Source organism: Mauremys reevesii, linkage group 10 (assembly GCF_016161935.1).
Source record: "Mauremys reevesii isolate NIE-2019 linkage group 10, ASM1616193v1, whole genome shotgun sequence".
In the NCBI taxonomy this organism is placed as follows: Eukaryota; Metazoa; Chordata; order Testudines; family Geoemydidae; genus Mauremys; species Mauremys reevesii.
The window spans coordinates 58,019,442-58,037,758 of NC_052632.1; the positions used below are offsets into that span (position 1 = coordinate 58,019,442).

Consider the following 18,317-nt stretch of genomic DNA (forward strand, 5'->3'; position numbering starts at 1 on the left):
TGGCTGGGGTCCGTGCTGGCAGACATGGTCCACAAAGACCAGACCTACACCGTCCTGGGCCGCACCATATTCAATAATCTGTATCTGGTCCGGGACCTCTTGGAGCTCGGGTATAGGGATGATTTGTCGTTCACCCTCCTGTCACTGGATCAGGAGAAGGCATTTGACAGGGTGGACGATGGGTATCTCCTGAGCACTCTGGGAGCGTTTGGCTTCAGACCCCAGTTTTTGGGTTTTCTCCAGGTGATGTATGCTTCCACAGTGTGTCTGGTTAGGCTCAACTGGACCCTGACTGAACCAGTCAGCTTCAGGCGAGGAGTACGACAGGGGTGCCCCCTCTCAGGCCAGCTGTATGCTCTGGTGATCGAGCCCTTCCTCTGCGTCCTCCGCAGGAGATTGACGGGGTTGGTGCTGTGAGAGCCGGAGCTGCGGCTGGTCCTGTCGGCGTATGCCAACGACGTGCTCCTCGTGGTCCAGGACCCGGGCCACTTGGCATGGGTGGAGGCTTGCCAGGCCATCTACTCGGCAGCGTCCTCCGTCCAGGTCAACTGGGTCAAAAGCTCTGGCCTGGTGGTCAGGGACAGGTGGCAGGCGAGCTCCCTCCCACCCGCACTTCCGGCCATCTGCTCTATCTCGGCCTTTACCTTTCTGCCACACATCCGTCTCCACTGGAAAACTGGTACAGTTTGACGGGCAGGGTGACGGAGCAGCTCCGGAAATGGACAGGACTACTCCGGTGCCTCTCCCTCTGAGGAAGGGCACTGGTGCTCAATCAACTAGTCCTGTCCATGCTCTGGTACCGACTCAACACCCTGGTCCCGGCCCCACACTTCCTGGCCCTCCACCAGATGGAGGTGGGGGCAGGGCCTGGAGTGTCTACTCACTCAGGTCCATGTCTTCCGCCTCCAGGACCTGCAGAGGCTCCTTTATGGTGCACGTAGTCCGGCGTGGACAGTATTGGCACACGCTTTCCTATGCCGCTTCCAAGGGCTTTGATATGACAGGCAGCTCCTTTATCTCCATCCAAGTGGTCTTCCACGAGACCTCTCCAGGCTGCAAGTCTTCTACCAGGACCTCCTCCGGACCTGGAAGCTGTTCTCAGTGACCAGGTCTGTGGTGGCCACCGAGGGAACAGATCTCCTCCTCACAGAGCCCCTGCTACGCAACCCCCAGCTCCATGTGCAGGTGACAGAGTCCCCCTCGGTGCACCAGAGGTTGGTCCTGGCAGAAGTCACCAGAGTCGGAGACCTCCTGGACTACGTCTGGGGAGACTGTCTGGATCCTCTGATGCTCGCTCAGCGCATGGGGCTCTCTAGGCCTCGTACTCCCCGGCGCGTACTTCAGGAGGTGATGGCCACTTTGCTGCTAACTGCTCGGGCCTACCTTGACTGGGTACTGCGAGAGGTTACGCCCCGCCCACCCTCCACCCCAGGCCCTCCGGACCTTTTCATCGGACCCCTGCCCTGTGGACCCAACTGGCCCACCCGCCCCTTCACCGTGAGCCAGCTGCATGACTTGCAGCTGGTTCGTTTCCAGCCCACACCAAGGAAACATCTGTGCACACTCATACTCCACACCCTTCACTTACTCACCCTCACGTCCTGCCCTGACACAAAGTGGTGGGACCTCCTGCCACCTCTAGAGGGTGATGAGCCCCAGTGGGCCAGCCTATACTCCTCCCTGGTCCTGAGGCCCACTGGGGATATCAGTTGGTGGCTCCTTCATGAGGCCGTGAGCACGGTTTACCCAGTTGTACAGGCAAAACTACACAGGATCTTTTCAGGGGGCAAGACAAAGATGCCACATTTATTATGATAATTTGATTTATGACCAATAACTAATATTTTAATCCTTATACACACACATTATACCTAATACCTACACACACACACACACACATTCACACACACATCCGTCAGATGTTCTGCAGCTGCTGCATAGTTATCAGTCCTGGACATAGCTTAAGTTCATGGCTTGAGTTTGCAGCTTGGGTTCGTAGCTTGTTGCGGCTAACTGGCCAGGAAAGCCGGGCACAAGGACGAGCTGGGTCTCTGTTGGGCATGCACCGATGCCCTTCCATGTTGGCAGCAGAATGTTACCCTCCAAAGTCTCCCATCTCACCCATCCTTTTTGTAGGCTTGAGTTTGAATCCAGAGTCTATAGGTCTTGCTGTGTCACGCTGCCTCTGGGTTTGATGATTGATCACAGTCAATTGCAGGTGTGACTTTCAGCCTCGGACCTGGCTTTGATCTTCCTTCTATTGTACCTTTTCTTTTTAGGGTGGACTCTTCTTACTTTGTTAGGGCTCTTGTCTGCGCCTTCAGCCGGTGGGGGTTGAACTTTATTTCATCAGGACAGCCTGGGGCTGGAGGTTGATTCCATCATTCATACATACCTCAGTCAGACATCTAAACTAAATTAATAAGATTACAGCAGGGTTTGCAAAAATGAAGGTTGGAGGAAGCTTTCACAAAATGAAGTGAGCGTTTTAAAATGGGGTTTGAATTACACTATGGCAAACAGTGAACAGAAGTTACAATATAGACAAGTGTAGTGAATGGTGAACAGAAGCCACACCAATAAAGTGAACAATCAAAAACAATTTCATTTATCAGTTCTACAACCCCCGTCCGGACAGCTGCCCCTTCTGCGGCGTGAGGGAAACCCTGGTGCATGTTTACTTGGAGTGCGCCAGGTTGCAGACCCTATTCCGGCTCCTCACAAATATTTTGTTACGCTTCTGGCTGCACTTTTCCCCTCATCTCCTTATCTATGCACTCCCCATCCGTGGCCCCACAAAGCCACGGGACCGCCTGGTCAACCTCCTCCTGGCCCTGGCTAAAACGGTCATCTATAAAACCAGGGAGAGGAGGTTGGCCGATGGGGTCTCTTGTGACTGTGGGGCCTATCTTCCATCTGCTCAGGCATCCGGGCAGAGTTCCTCTGGGTGGCGTCCGTTGGCTCCCTTGACACCTTCGAGGAGCAGTGGGCACTGTCCAGGGTTCTCTGCTCAGTGTCCCTATTGGGTTCCCTTTGTTTGACCCTTTGACCTCACTCCCGTCCCTGTTATCTCATTAGTTGTCCCTTGGAATTATTTGGTTTCCAAGCCCTGTGGATCCTCCCCTTAGGCTTGGGGAGGGGGGTCCTTTAGCAGTGGGTGGGCTCTGCCCGCCCACTTCCTAGTTCCCAATAGGAACACTTTCCTGTAGCCATCTGGCCTGACCCTGTCACAGTACCAAAAAGACACATCCTTTTTTGTTCTTGTTCCGCATCAGAATTTGTGTGTAAAAGTGTTGTACATGACTTGTGTTTTGAGATGTTGTAAGATACTCACTGCCCTCTCTGAAAGATGTATTAAATGAAAGTCAACCTGTATAAAGTCAAAATAATTAGACTATATATGGATGAAGTGCTTGGGACTTGGGGAAGGCAAATCAACCAACCTTCCCAAACTCTATCCCATCTTTTTCAGGGTGCCACTCCAGGCAGTACATTTTAGCAGCAGCTGCAACTCTCTGTTGTCTGCTCAACATATTAGTGTTCCTGTGTCTATGTAAACAAAGATCCCTTGGCTACCTCCTAGCTTTTCCTGACCCACTCCCATTGCTGCTTCCCAAATCACCAGTGCAGAGACTTCTTCTGTGGCATGCTTGTGGTGTAGAAGCTACAATGTTGAGCTGGTTTATCAAGAGCCTTGCACTGGCCCTCCCAGTCAAGTATGTATTTCACCCACTGAGAGTATAATACTGGTATGATTGAAGAGGCAGAAGACATTATGGTGTTAGCTTTGCTTCATGATTTTACAATGTGAACAAATGGCTGTCTTCAGCCCCTTTTGGTGAACAAAATACTGATTGCAGAAAAAGCTTGAGTATTATTCTAAAGGTTACATAATTTGATTAGCTATAGATGACTGTCACTCATGCTATATCACTAATAATAATTAGGGTCAGTGAGAGGATTTGTAATGTGTGTTTTATACTGAGAGGCAGAGCTGGGGACAATGCCTAAGTTAAGGTTGACTAATACTTTCCATTATATGATCATGTTTTCAGTTGCTTATGGTGGATAACAGTCTACAACTGCTACCATTTAGTTCATTAACTGAAGTGGCAAGGCCTGTGCAGTAGATCAAAAGGTCCTAGCCTTGCTTATGATCCATGTGGGAGTCAATATTGATACATGGGTTATGATTTTTGGGTGAGGTGGAGTTGAATTTACATTTTTAAAAGTAGGAAACTTTGGAAACTTAGGGAAACAGTACAATGTAAGTGGAAAATATCACTATAATCCTTTCATTATCATGCCTATATCTCCAGCTCTGACAAGACATAATGGTATTTGTATTATTCCTCTAGAAGAAGTGGGATGTTCTTGTCATAATTTCATGCAAAGGTGGTGGTATTGTTGTTTTTGGAGTCTTATCTTTTGCTCACAGATCAAAAATGTAAATACGATAGTGAAATTTAATATTCAAATCATGTTGGCTCTCTAATATTGGACCTGATTCTGCAGGTTCCTTTCTACTCTTGTTTCCCACTGCAGCCAGTGAGACTTGAGAACACATAGTGTAGTTCAGGATCAGATCCACCAGCTATGTTCCTTTGCATTCCTGACACTACTATATATATGTACTGAATGTAAGTTGTAAAGTGAAAAATGCATCAATAAATGATTTCATAACATTTTGTTTTGGTCTCCAAGCTCAAAAGGTTGCTTTTTGTATTAATGGTGACATCATTGAACATATTCTAGATATGTCTCTGTGTGACAGGTTCTCTGTCACGCCCCTCTTCCAGAGCCTGCTGGCTGTCCCAATAAAGTGGAGAGAGGCTTCCAGTTATGCAGCACTCATGGCATTATTTGCACATACACAGTTCTCCCACCACCAGTGTTGAGCTATATACAAGGCTTACAGGGTTAGTTCCCTCTTTTCCTACAGGCAGCCCACAGCTCAGAGTCTGATCTTTCCCTGGCTGGCTTTTCTTCTGGCTCCCAGCGCTTATAACTGCTGGCTTGTCAGCCCTGCAGGTGGAGCCAATCCCCAGACCAGGCATCAGGTCTGTTTCACCAGCCCCAATCTATTTCCCTTGATTGGAGCTGGCTGAGCAGGGGTAATTAGGTGCTTTTGCACCAGCACCCTGCTACACTCTGCCTAATGGAAAATACATGGTTAAAAATACCAAATGCTCCATTGTTTCAGGCTGAACAAGAAATAAGAAAATTTTGTGACTACTAAATCAGAGAATTTGTAGTTTAAGTTTCAAACACAACCCATTAAGTGAGTATGAAAGTGCTAGCAAACCGTTTCATTGGAATGTACTAGAGATTAATTTATTATGTGTGTTGTATTGGTCCTTTGTAACAACTGTTAACTTTTGGCATGTCACAACAAAACAGCAATGGCTTGGGTTCTTTAAAAATATAAAGAAATATAATGGGAGCACACTTTAAAAATGACTTGGAATTTTTGTGTTCTTTTAATTTATACTTTACATTTCAGTAAAGGAATGTAAGTTTGTCCATAGCTTTAAATTTCCAAAGGAATAGAAGTTTTATGAATGTGTAGCTGTTAAGACAGCTTGTTTGGAATTCTGCACCCTTATCTAGATAAAAGCAGAAGTTGGCTCCTTGGCAGCGGAGGAGCTCTTTTTCTGAAGCACAGTAGTTACAGAATTCTTTTTTCATCTTCTTGTTGACAGAGGATGTATCCATCAAATAAACATTGGTTATTTAAGTAAGGGGGGAGAGGGAATATGTTTCTACATATTTACTTTAAAACAGTGATTCTTATAATTTGTTTTAGTTTTTGTGTAATAATGCTAATTATATTCAACAGTTAATTGGAAGCATCCCTGTTAAGTTCTTGCTGCGATGAAGCAAACAATTCTTATTAGTAAACAAACTATTGGTATTCAGCTCCCCTAACTAACATATTGTATGTACACCAATAGGATTACACGTATATTTTTAATTCATATATTTTTCTCTTGGTCAAGAAATAGTGTATCGTATATTTTAATCATAGTTTGCCCTCTGTTATTCACTTGCTCTATTATAGTTATTGTGAATGATAAATGGGTTGATAGGATTCATACCTGTCAGAGTTCTCTGTATATACATCTCTTTGGTTAAATTATAGTGGCAGTGGGAGCGGTTGCTGAAGTCAAGGTTGCATAATCATATCTTTTCCTTTTCTAACATTCTGCCACACATACGTTTTAGGCTTATATATTCTGAAATTGGTCTCTGTGAATTTTTTTGGCAAGTTAGAACAAAGTTCTCTTTTTTTAAAGTGATAGGATAGTAGAAAAAATATTCTTTTCCTTGTTATAAATTAATTCTGGCAAAGTTTTTGAGGACGTCACAGCTATACTGGCTGGGAACTAAAAATTGAATTAACCAGTATAACTATAGCTAAAAAAGAAATAATAGCCTTCATTGAGGAGCAGTGCCATTTGTGTTTGTCAAAAAATGGTTTTGTTTTAACCAAGTTATTAGCCTTTGAAAACCATGTACTGAGCCTATTTTAGTTAGGTATCTAAAGTGTGCTGCTAAGATTTGATTCACTATGCATGTTTGGCTAACTTAGCTGCATAGTAAAAACTTTGTAAGGTGCACAGCACTTGGCATGCCTAGTAAAGTGGGAAGAGAGTGGAAAAATTCCTCTGAATTTTGGAGATTGTGCAGGAAGGATCCTTGCTCTGATGTATCTTAAGTGCTTCACAGCTGAGAAATCTGCAAACTACTTTTCAAATGATTGAGAAATGTGCTTTGTCCCTGGTGAGCTGGTATCATACACCATTAATTTCTTCAAAATGAAGCTTTCCTTTAAAAAATGCTTCTAGATTTTATGACCGTAGTCTTTAAATGTGAATAAAAAATACAACAGTGCTGTGCTGTGTTTCTTGGTTTGAAGATGTCTCCTGTGTCTCTGTACTTCCTCCTATCTCCCAAGCAGCAGCACAATGAAACTAACACAGCACTCTGGGAACCTTTGCTGCTGCTACTCAGTACACTGTGGGGAGAATTTTGTCTATTTCAAGTAGCTGCTGCTTGGGAAAGACATGAAGTGGAGGCAGGCATTTATCAGGCACCTAATAACCAGAGGTTAATATACAAAATGAAGAACTCTATTTAGGGCCCAGAGATAACACTTTGAGAAGAATCCCAGAACTTATCTGTTTTCAAAGGTCTCTGCCCTATGTGTTACATTGTATATATTGTGATTCTCTAATGCTGTGCATTTTTTAAAAGCAGATCTAGCAGATAAAAACTCAAGTTGGTAAAAGTAAGACACAGAAAAAATATTTATTATGCCACAGTCCAGTCACTCCTATTTCTTGAAAAACACTTGTTAGTGCAGAAATCTGTGTGCATCAAACACACAGAGAGAGACAAGAAATGTATTGTAAAAGCTGAATATTCATCTTAATTCTGCATTCTAGTGTACGCTGGCTCTGTTGGTTGAGATTGCCATTGCTGCCTTTTTGCAGGAAGGTGCCAGCTGGTGCCAGTGCTCAAGGAAATTTCTCTTGACACTTCAACAGTCTTGCTGAGGCTAAATATTTTTGGGGTGGGGGAGCAATGGGAAGAGTGAGAGGTTGTCAGGAAACTTTTGGAGTAGCAATTCTGGCAGTATCTCTCCTCTAAGGCATGCATTATCCCGGTATCTCCGTGCTGCTACTAAGAATATATACGTGGAATTTGAAGGCCTCTGTTTTCATTGAACACAGTCATTCAGATTATAGAAGATAAACTCTGCTGGTGGCATTAGACACTGGTCTACTTCTAGAAGTAGGAGAAGATAATTTGCCAATGCCATTTGTTTTGGATCTATATGTGGACCTATCTTAGCAGGGGTGGACAGACTCTGTTTGATTGTCTTAACTACTTTATTAGTGAAAGGTCTGAGAGTGTAGATTACCCATCTGCCTTTAATTTGTCACCCTTCCTATTTGACTAGTATGTGAGGCCACTGGGAGGGTTTGGGAAAAGAGATATGAGGTTGCAATGTCCTCATTATACTGGTAGCATACAGTGTAAGAATCCCTTTTGTGCAATCTGGCTGATATTGTTGAATGACCTGGCGCAATGCTGACTGATTATTGGGGTGTAGAAGAGAGAGAACTGGTTGCACCATAATCCAGGGGGAAAATATAATATTGGTAGATGGGGAAAGCAATCAGAGCTTCTGACTGAAGAGGGAGTACGGCTTCTCTTTGTTACACTGGTTTGAAAGTCGTTAGGCCTTGTACTACTTTGGATGCTGCAACAGCTGCTGTAGCAACAACATTTTTTTTCTATCTGCACCTAGTGAGAAGTCTTTCAGCTATGGGCCTTGATACAGTTATCCATGCCTTTGTTACCTCAATCCTATTAGTGTAATAATGTGCACCATGCAGGGCCGGTGCAACCATTTAGGCGACCTAGGCGGTCGCCTAGGGCACTGGGATTTGGGGGGGCGCCATTTTCTTCAGCAGCAACCGCAGCGGCTGGATTTTCAGCTGCCCCGGTCGCCTTCGGCATTTAGGCGGAGGGAGCTGGGGCAGGGGAGCACAGGGAGGGCCGCTTACAGCAAGTAAGGGGTGGGGGGTGGCACGCAGGGGGACTCCCCCCCAGCTCACCCCTGCCCCGCCTCCTCACCGAGCACACTGTGGCTGCTTCACTTCTCCTGCCTCCCAGGCTTGCGGCGCCTCAGCTGATTGGCGCTGCAAGCCTGGGAGGTGGAAGAAGTGAAGCAGCGACGGCGTGCTCGGTGAAGAGGAGGAGGAGGAGCAGGGGTGAGCTGCTTCACTTCTCCCGCCTCCCAGGCTTGCGGCGCCAATCAGCTTAGGCGCCGCAAGCCTGGGAGGCAGGAGAAGTGAAGTAGCCACGGCATGCTCGGGGTGCTCATGCGTGGAGCAGGGGTGAGCTGGGGCGGGGGGTGCCTCACGAGCTGCCGCAAGGGGGGCGCCTCAGGGAGGGGGCACGGGGGGGTGCAAGGTGGAAGTTTCGCCTAGGGCGCGAAACATCCTTGTACCGGCCCTGTCGCCACGTAGGGGTATGTCCAGAAGCTGGAATTAGTGCATCGTGTGTCAGCATGCTTATTAAACAGTACTTCATACAGAATATGTTATGCCAATGCACCATGATCTGTGCTAGTTGTCTGTTAGTTTCAAACAAAGTTTGTTTATCCTATAAAAGGTCCCAAATGGTTTATGACCTGTCAACTTTAGATACTGCCTCTCACCTGTTAATATCACTGCTGTGATTGGAAAAAGCTCTCAAACTGATAGCCTTTTGGGAGGACATTTTCTGTTGTGTGGCCCTGGATTCTGGCAAAACAGCGTAATGTCATCTGTGCTTGGCAAAAAGGGCGTAGCTGCTTCTTTCCGATGCGGGTTTACAATCTGTTATCTATGCTCTCTTCACCTTGAGAATATACTGTTCTAATGGGAGTTCACTGTCTGTAAAACCTTTTGGAAGCGTCGGCTAGCACAGAAGTGTGTCTCCACTTGTTAAATAGTACTTCATACAGAAAGTGGTCCTGCCTATCTGAGGGACTACCTCTCTCTCTCCATACCAGATTAGTACACTCTTTATCAGCAGACACCTTTTGAACTATGAAGTCCCCTGGAGATAAAAAGATGACAGGTGGTAGTGATCTTCAGTGAGGTGTCCTCAGATTTGGAATGTATTTACTATATGGTCCAAAATAGCCCCCGTTTTTGTTACCCTTTAGGGTGCAGCTGTTTGGGCTTTAGATGAGTGAATGGCTTACTGGGGATTTTATTTTACTGAGTGGTAGTGGAGGGGATTTTTGTTGGGGTTTTGCTAAGTGCTTTGTTGAGAATTGCTATGGATCAGATGCTGATTAGATAGCTGTTTTAAATCATGGCATAGGCAGCTAAAGTGTGAGGGAGCTCCATTTTTATATTGTATATAATAGAACTGCTATGACTGTCAGTTTCTGGATGGAAATTAAGTTGTTGGTTTTGGCCTAATTTGTCTGAAATGGTTTGGGCCTTTGTTATGAGAGATCATCTCTTGCCCCATCTTATACTATGACAATTATGATCTTCAGAGGTATCTTTAGAAAGTCAATCAAATAAAAATGGATTATTTTTCTCATATTACATAACTACATATTTTTATATACTATTGGGCTATCTTTGTGTGCATTTCAATAATATGAATCTATTGGCATTTCAATAATATGAATCTATTGCCATTTATCATTTTGTAATTCAAATCTTAAAGTAATTTTTAAAATCTGCATTATTTACATTGAAAATGTCAAGTCAATTTATTTTATCAAGGGAAACACCCAGTAAATTGGGCTTGTGCTAAAAGGATGCTGAAAAGTTTTATATGTATAGAAGACACAAAAAATCCGTATGCATTGTTCTAGTCGTGTCAATCCCAGGATATTAGAGAGTCAAGGTGGGTGAGGAAATATCTTTTATTGGCCCAACTTCAAGCTCAAAAGTGTCTCACCAACAGAAGTTAGTCCAATGAAAAATCTGGTTTTCTATCAGAAAGTTTAACTAGATTTTGCAAAGTTATTTGCTTCCACCTGCTGACCATTCTTGATATTGCAGTAATGAACCGTAGAAAGTTTAACAAATATGAGGCAAAACATTTACACTTACGTAAGTATTGCTTTTTTTTTTTTCTTGGATACAGCTCATGGTGGTAGTCTGAATTAAGTTATTTTTCATTATTGTATTTTTTTTCATATAAGTAAAAATTAAATCAGATATATAGAGTTTAAGGCCAGAAGGGACAATCAGATCTAATACAAACAACTTTTGCAGTATTTACTAAGCCTTGCAGTTTATTATTTTTTATTTTTGATTAAGTTTGATGCAGTGTTGATGAGATCTATAAAAAATCCTAAAACAGTCTATTACAATAATGCAAATATTAAGTCAATTCATATTGCTATTAGGGATCAACACACACTGCAATTGTATCCATATATTTATCCTGTTTTGTTAGGTTAATGAATGAAGTTTCAAGTCTATAACTCCAGCCGTGGATATTTTTTTAGATATGTGTATATACAAGTATCATTTATCCCAAGTATGCCCTAAAAAGGAAATTATAATCTGAAATGGACAGGAAAGAGAGATGTTGTTGTATTTTGGGGTGTTTTGTTTTTTTAGGGAGAAAGCTTGTATTTTTGCTAAAATAAGCAAATAAAAAACACAATGACCAGAACAATATGAATTATAGGGGAAAACAGAACATATCAATATTGAAATAGCAGTTTTCTCCAACAGCATTGCATAAGCAATTTTATTTAATCATGTTGTAAATATAGGCATTTTAGGTTTTTTTCTGATGAATGACACCATCCTTGAAGTACATGGAGGAGGAGGATTTCTGGGATGTATTAGCAGGAATGGTTTAAGGAAGACATGGGAAGTAATTCTTCTCCTCTGTTAGGCACTGATAAGGCATCCACTGGAGTACTGTATCCAGTTCTGGGCATTACACTTTGGGAAAGATGTGAACAAACTGGAGAAAGTCGAGAAGAGAGCAACAAAAATGATTAAAGGTCTAGAAAACATGGCCCACAAGGAAAGAGTGAAAAAATAGGTTTGTTCTAATAGGTAAGAAGAGAAGAGTGAGAGGATACAGGATAAGTCTTCACGGATATAAAGAGACAGGTGATAAATTGTTCTCCTTAGCTACTGAGGATGGGACAAGAAGTAAAAGGTTTCAATTGCACCCAGGGAGATTTAGGTTAGATATTGGGAAAACCTTCCTAATTGTAAGGGTAGTTAAGCATGGGAACAAATTGTCTAGGGAGATTGTGGAATCTCCGTCACTGGAGTTTTGTAAGAACAAGTTAGATAAACACATTTCAGGAATGGCCTAAATAATACTTAGTCCTGCCTTAGTGCAGGGGACTGGACTATATGACCTATTGAAGTCCCTTCCAGTCCTACATTTCTGTGATTTTTATGTTTCATTCCATGTTTCATGTAATGTGTGTTTCTTTGCATCTTGCAGCCTAAACTTTAACTTTGAATCGGCTTTAAATTCTTCCATTAGGACTCAGGGAGGAGCTAATGAGAACTAGGTTTTGCACTTTTATGTTGGGGATTCTAATCTACAGCAGGTCAGCAGTGGCCAAAAGTTATTTTGGCTTATTAGTAGACTCTTGATGAGTTTGTTCTAAGGGCAGTTTCTAGTGGAAAGGTCTCCCTGTGGCTGTTACACACATTATCAACACCAACTGAAGTTTTTAACAGATGAGAGATTGACTAGCCAGAGAGAATGCACTTCCTTCTCACACTGACCTATATTGAAGGTTCTTTGGCAGACCAAATGGCACCCCAGGAGAGGAATATCCTTAGCATCACCCCCTTCCATTTATTAAACTTTTAAATACCTTATTTTATTGCATTTGTAGCTTATTTCACAACTTTGATGCACAATTTGAATGCATAATTTATCCCGGTCATATAAGATGATAAATTTGCGTGCTAGGATCTGTAAATCTGTATTTATTCATGCCAAATATAAACAAATAAATATTGATATCCTTTATTAGATGCTACTTACACTTCAAGACTTAAAACACAAGTACACTTTCACAATTATACAATAAAACAGCAGCTGGGCTCTCACTTCACTTTGTTCTTATATTTCACTGACTGACTGGCAACTCCCCACCAATCCCCTAAATCCAGACCTGCAGGAACTATGTCTCCCTCTACATTTGTGCAGCTCCATGTACATTGGACATGCTCCTAAAGGGCATAATTTTGCCACTTTTACTGACACTTTGCTCCATTTTCTTTTATAGGATGATACATGGAGAAAATAGAACTCAATGTAACAAAAGAACTACTCCGTGCAAATAGGAATTAGAGGATCTGACCCAAAAATTGACTTCCTATTTTTTATTTTCAAACATTTTTTTCCAGCACCAGGTACATTACTAGTACCATACTGTCCTACTTAAAGCTGGTACTTCCGGTAAAGGGTTGAGGCACATTGATGAGGAAAAAAGCCCCCCAAAAACTGTTGGACAATATCTACATATATTTTAAATTTTCTAGGTGTGACAATTTATTATTTGAGTCAGTCCATTCTATTGATTCTTATTTTATTTTTTATTTTATTGAAGCATAATAAATTGTTCAGAGCCTTCTCTTCAACCTAAAGTTAAAACATGAGTGAGACTCGTGCTGCCCTTGGATGTTCTTCTTTTACATCACCAGGACCTTTCTTTTGCTTCTGTATTTCATAGGGTTGCCAGGTGTCTGGTTTTCAACCGGAACACCAGGTCGAAAAGGGACCCTCCCCAGCCCAGTGAAAATGAGCGAATGAGGGTGGGGGACAGTGAGTGATGGAGGGGTGGGGGATGGAGTGAACAGGGCAGGGCCTCAGAAGGGGCGGGGCAAGGGTGTTAATATAAAATACTAAGATAAAAATCAAGATAGTAGATATGTCTCCAAGGTGACCAGTTTTTTAAACTATAAACCCTCTGAACCACATGAATCATCAAAACTAGCATAATAAAAAAAGGAGCGGGGGGGGGGGGGAAACTGCTTAGTATAAGTAATTCCAAAAACAATTCAAGTACAAAATTGTTCAGATGATTAAAATGAGTATAACATCCCCTACATTCTACTCTCTATTCTTTACTGTCTTGTGTAGTCACATTATAAAGTTAAGCATTTTGTGTAAGTGTTTGCAGCATCTGTATTCAAGTACTAGTAAAACTTTCAGGAGTTATATGTTGTCCTATATGCAGCTCCTGATACATTGCAAAAAATAGGTTTCTTTGGTTCCTGGTTGGTGTTGCAAAAACCATGAACAAGACAGTATTTTGGTTTTTATATTGCTCCTTTCACATGCAAAGACTTTGAAAACATATCACAAATAATTGGCTAAGTACTTGTTATGCTTTGACACTGGAGTATAATGGAACAACATGCATTCAGATTAAACTGTATGATGGGGAGTTCCACTGCAGCTATTGCTAAATCACTTGCATAAAAAATCCATAGAATTTGAGAGCATTCAGGAGAGCAATTCTATATCAGGAATATAATTTTCTACTAACTTCTGTTGGTTGGTTTACTAATTTTATAGAAAACATTTCATTTTCTGAGAAAACCTAGAAGATTTTAGAGTCACTCCTATTGGTTTAATCCCTACTAAATTTTAAAGGACTCTTCCATTAGCGATATTTCACTCATATATACACTCACAAACAGACATGAAGATCAGTTTTGTTATCTTGTTGCTTGTGGAAAATACCACCCAGCATTTTTAAATATCACCCAGTGGAGAATGCCCCCTCCAAAGTCTTTATTCTCTACCCTCCCTTTTACAAATGACTCATGGTACGTCTACACTACGGGACTATTCCGAATTTGCATAAACTGGTTTTGTAAAACAGGTTGTATAAAATCGAGTGCGCGCGGCCACACTAAACACATTAAATCGGTGGTGTGCGTCCACGGTCCGAGGCTAGCATCGACTTCTGGAGCGTTGCACTGTGGGTAGCTATTCCGTAGCTATCCCATAGTTCCCGCAGCCTCCCCCGCCCCTTGGAATTTCCGGGTTGAGATCCCAGTGCCTGATGGGGCAATAATCATTGTCGTGGGTGGTTCTGGGTAAATGTCGTCAGTCACTTCTTCCTCTGGGAAAGCAAAGGCAGACAAGCATTTCGCGCCTTTTTTCCCTGGATTGCCCTGGCAGATGCCATAGCATGGCAATCATGGAGCCTGTTTTGCCTTTTGTGACTTTCACCGTATGTGTACTAGATGCCGCTGACAGAGGCGATTCAGCAGCGCTACACAGCAGCATGCTTTTGCTTTTGCATGACAGCAGAGATGGTTATCAGCCATACTGTACCATCTACCATCCATAAATTGGTAATAAGATGATCGTGGCTACCAGTCCTTTTGCACTGTTCCATTTGCTGCTGTCATAAGTGCCCCTGGCTGCTCTTAGCCAGGGGCGCAAAGCTAAAATTGGGAATGACTCCTGAGTCAATCGCTCCTTTTTTGTATCTAAAAATAGAATCAGTCCTGCCTAGAATATGGGCAAGTGTACTAGAGAACCACTGTATCAGAGAACCAGAGAGCACAGCTGTTCTGTGTCAGATCCTGCAGAAATTATGAGCTGTATTCTATTCACAGGGGGTGCTCCTGCAACAACCCCACCTGTTGATTCCGTTCTTCCCTCAGCCTTCCTGGGCTACCGTAGCATTGTCCCCCCACTTGTGTGATGAAGTAATAAAGAATGCAGGAATAAGACACAGTGACTTGTTAGTGAGATATGAGTGGAAGGCAGCCTCCAGCTGCTATGATAGTCCAGACAGGACAGTAAGGAGTGTGGAGGAGAGGAGCCCAGCATCCCTCTGATAGTTCAGGGGCACTTGAATCTTTTCTTTACACATGAAGGGTGGGGGCTGATGGAGCTCAGCCCCCTGTTGCTATGACGACAATGGTTATCAGCCATACTGTACCATCTACCAGGAAAAATTAGGACCAGGCGCCCTTGATCGACCTAACAGATGCTAGTCAGCATGGTTACCAGTCCTTTTGCACTGCCCCATGTGCCAATAGGCTGATGACGAGGACAGATACCAGTCATTTTGTACCATCAGCCAGCCATAGCGTGGGGGGAGCAAGGATGTTGGTGTTGAGTGCTGCACCATCGTGTCTATCTGCAGCATTCAGTAAAGATAGGGTGACATGTAAAAGAGTCAAGAGAGGATTGTTTTCCCTTTCACTTCTGGGGGTGCGTGGGGGGGTGCGTAAATTGCCGAGCTATGCCCTGACCCACCGCGGACACTGTGTTTGACCCTAGAAGCATTTGGAGCTCAGCCAAGAATGCAAATGCTTTTCGGAGACTGCAGGAACTGTGGGATAGCTTGAGTCCTCCAGTCCATGAGCCTCCATTTGATTCTTTGGCTTTCCGTTACGTTTGTCACGCAGCAGTGCGCTGAGCCCCTGCTATGGCGTCTGTCTGGAGATTTTTTAAAAATGATTTTGAATTTCATCTTCTGTAACGGAGCGCTGATGGAACAGATTTGCCTGCCCTTACAGCGATCACATCCGCATGGTCCATGCGGGAGCTCTTTCTTTATTTTGATTTTTAACTGCATTGCCACACGTGCTGATCTGAGCTCCACGCTAGGCAAACAGGAAATATTCAAAAGTTCGCGGGGCTTTTCCTGTCTACCTGGCCACTGCATCCGAGTTCAGATTGCTGTCCAGAGCGGTCAGTGGTGCACTGTGGGATACCGCCCGGAGGCCAATACCGTCGATCTGTGGCCACACTAACCCCAATCCGATATGGTAATACCGATATTAGCCCTACTCCTCTCGTTAGGGAGGAGTACAGAAACCGGTTTAAAGAGCCCTTTATACCGATATAAAGGGCCTCTTAGTGTGGACGGTTGTGGCGTTAAATCGGTTTTACGCTCCTAAAACCGGTTTAAACGCGTAGTGTAGACCAGGCCTCACTTTGACAACATAGGTTCAACAGTAGCTACCATGACTCCATTCTTTAGAACAGGTATGTGTAGGAAGTAGAAAGCATATTTATAAATAGTTTAAATTCAAATATACAATTTTTTTAACTAGCCAGGTGTGACTTGTCTAGAGAATTATACTAATTGTCTAGTTGTCTTTCTTTCCTTTGGGCAACTGAAGGTGCAGATATGCATGCACAGCGCCAATATGAAAACTCTTGATACTTAGCCCTGGTCTACACTAAGGTCGGGGGTCGAACTAGGGTACGCGAATTCAGCTACGTGAATAACGTAGCTGAATTCAAACTACCCTAGTTCGACTTACTTACCCGTCCAGACGCCGCGGAAGCGAACTCCGCGGCTCCAAGGTCGACTCCGGCAACTCCTCCTGCCGCGGTGGAGTACCGGAGTTCGAACTAGCGCTTCCGGGGTTCGAACTATCGCGTCTAGATCAGACGCAATAGTTCGAACTCCGAGCAGTCGAACTCGCCGCGTCGACCAGCAGGTAAGTGTAAACGTGGCCTTAGACTGCCATAGCTGCTGTCTGAGCTAAATTACCAGTAGTGACTGCTTTGGCTTTGAAAGGCCAGGTCATAGACCACCAGAAGACATCAGAGATACAAGGTGCAACACCCATAACAATTTGTTTCTGCAAAAGTGACATTTTTCCAATTTGAGTCCAACATTATTCAGAAAATGAGCAATTCCCTCAGGGTCCTTAAATGTTGGTTTGAGTTGGATGACACACCAATAGTATCCTCTAAAACAAACAGACACACAAAAACAAACCCATGCAGGTTTAATAAATTAATTGTGACAAGAGTAAATTGAATAATCTTGGAAAGATGGCAGTTGTGGTGCTTGTGCCAAATGGCTTTCTCTGTGTCACTAGCATGGTCCTCAGCAGGAAATTTAAAAAAAATGGTGCCTTTTAAAAAATTTTTTACCTGCTATTACTGTGCATCAGGAATGAATCTATAACATGTACAAACTATACTCTTGTAAAGGAATCCAGCATTTTCCCCTTGTTTTCCAAGAGTACAGGAGTTCTTACTTGTTGTCATTTTGAAATATAATCAATACATTAAAAATTGCTATCTAGCTACTAAGTGGTAAATTATAGGTCTAAAATAGAGCCTTAATTACGTGCTATCATAGATTGTCCCTGTACACCACTGCTTCCTTTTAGTGATATAAAAAATGCAAAATTTGTTACTTGTGTATTCTTTAATCTTTGCTCCTTTAAAATTCATTCTTTTCTGTAGTAAGGCAATGTCTTCTTATGGGAATTCACTGAGCAGTGCACAGAAATTATTTACAGGAAGGCAGGATTTTTAGCAGAGTAGAATTGGAAGTGGCTATTACTGCCTTCTGGGGTGCCACCTCCATGGTGGCTGGGGTAGAGTTGCCAGAAATGATTCAGACAAACATTTTAGAATGTAAAAACCCAAGATTAACAGAAACTATAAAATAACAAAGAGTTTCTCTAATTGCTCCAGTCCTTGAGCACCATTCTCAATTAAGATCTCTGCTCCTGAAGCTATAATGGAGCTGTCAGTGACCTGGGTGTGGGTGGTCAGCCTTAGTGGTTAGCACAGAAGCCAGATGCTGGAAGCAAGGGTCAGAATACAAATCAGGAAACAGAACCATGGCTTAGGCCTGGGTTACCTGGAATGAGCCAAGACAGGAGCTATCACAGCCATGGGACAAATGCTTGAGCAGCTGCTGGGTTTAAGAGCCAGTCTGATGACTCTTCCAAACAATCAGAGAGCTTACTACAGGCCAGCTGGGCTAATTTAGTTTACCAGAGACTGGCTTTGCCACA

At 43.3% G+C, this 18,317-nt stretch overlaps 1 protein-coding gene across 21 annotated transcripts in view; it reads left to right on the plus strand.

Annotated features, from left to right (window-relative positions):
* RBFOX1 (RNA binding fox-1 homolog 1) overlaps window positions 1-18,317 on the plus strand; it is a 2,636,561-nt gene that overhangs the window by 1,618,586 nt on the left and 999,658 nt on the right. For 2 of the 21 annotated variants that reach the window (XM_039490608.1, XM_039490605.1), the window contains exon 1: window positions 5,144-5,281. The exons of the other annotated variants lie outside the window; for them this stretch is intronic. The gene's annotated coding sequence lies outside the window, so the exon portion shown is untranslated. Of the gene's footprint in view, window positions 1-5,143; window positions 5,282-18,317 lie in introns of those variants that run through there. 21 annotated transcript variants of the gene reach the window in all.